We start from the raw sequence: 1,286 nt of genomic DNA on the forward strand, positions 1-1,286 counted from the left end.
ACATAATTGGACACCAGTTGTGGAAATAGCCAACCAGGATAAAACAAAGTGAATTTGTCGTTATATATTTTTTCCTCATTGTGCTCCTTGTTCTCATGTCAGAACCTGTTATGTTGATGGTCTGAGATGATTAGTTGATTTATCAGTTAGTTGACTGACGGAATTAATGTGTAAGTGTTTTGTGTAATTCAAGATTTTGAGTGACATGATAGCTTTGTGGTTAGCTCTTTTGCCTCACAGCAAGAGAGTCCCTGGTTCGAAAACTGGTTGGAATGGGGTTCGGTCCGGGCGGGGGCCCTTCTGTGCGGAGTTTGCATGTTCTCCCTGTGTCTCCGGCTTCCTCCCACAGCCCAAAGTCATGCAGCATAGGTTGATTGGTGACTCTAAATTGCCCTTAGGTGTGATTGTGAGCATGTATGGTTGTCTGTCTATATGTGTTGGCTGTCCAGGGTGTACCCCGCCTTCTGCCCGATGACAGCTTGGCATTAAATTTAATAATTTAAATATTATATTTGATTATTATTTAGATTATTGATTAATTAAGAAAGCAATTGCAAGAATGCAAGAATAAAATTTTCTAGTTTCTTTTTTCAATGAGCTTTAGTTCAAAGGTCCAGTATGTAGGATTTGGTTGCACAACAATGAGGTAACAGACTGGACAATGCAAAAACAAAGTGTCCTTTCTAGAGCCACTGTGAAGTGTGTCCATTCTGGCTACTGAAAATTACAGTGCTGTTACTAAGTCCCATCTTTGTATCACAATTCCATTTTTTTTACACAGAACCAAACAACAACTGCACAATGCAGCACCAGTGTGTTATTTTACACAGCATGCCAGCATTGCAGAAACAAAAGAAGCATGACAGTCGTGGTGTTTAACACATCAGCGTTGGGATCTAGTGTGACATGACACATACATGTCTGCAGCCTTTTCTAAACAACAACCCTGGCATAATGTCAATAACAATTGAAAAACATTGTTTTCTAAATTTGCAAACCCTTGGAGCTGCTGTTCTTCTTTGAGTCAGCCACTAACTGCTGCTAGCTGCTTTTTAAATCTCCCGTGGTGGGCTGTGCTTTAAACATGTTTTCAAAACGTTACACCTGTCTTACCCATGGTCCTGTCCTGCCAACTTTCCTGTTTACACAAACCCTTTTGGCACTGTTACAACCTCCCATGGCAGGACCACACTGTTGCCCCATTCTGCAATCATGCATTTTATACAGAACAGCTAGGTGGCATTATGATATTCCCACATTCCTCAGGCAGTGTAAAAGGGGCTAAT

Source organism: Plectropomus leopardus, chromosome 3, assembly GCF_008729295.1.
Source record: "Plectropomus leopardus isolate mb chromosome 3, YSFRI_Pleo_2.0, whole genome shotgun sequence".
NCBI classification, from domain to species: Eukaryota; Metazoa; Chordata; class Actinopteri; order Perciformes; family Serranidae; genus Plectropomus; species Plectropomus leopardus.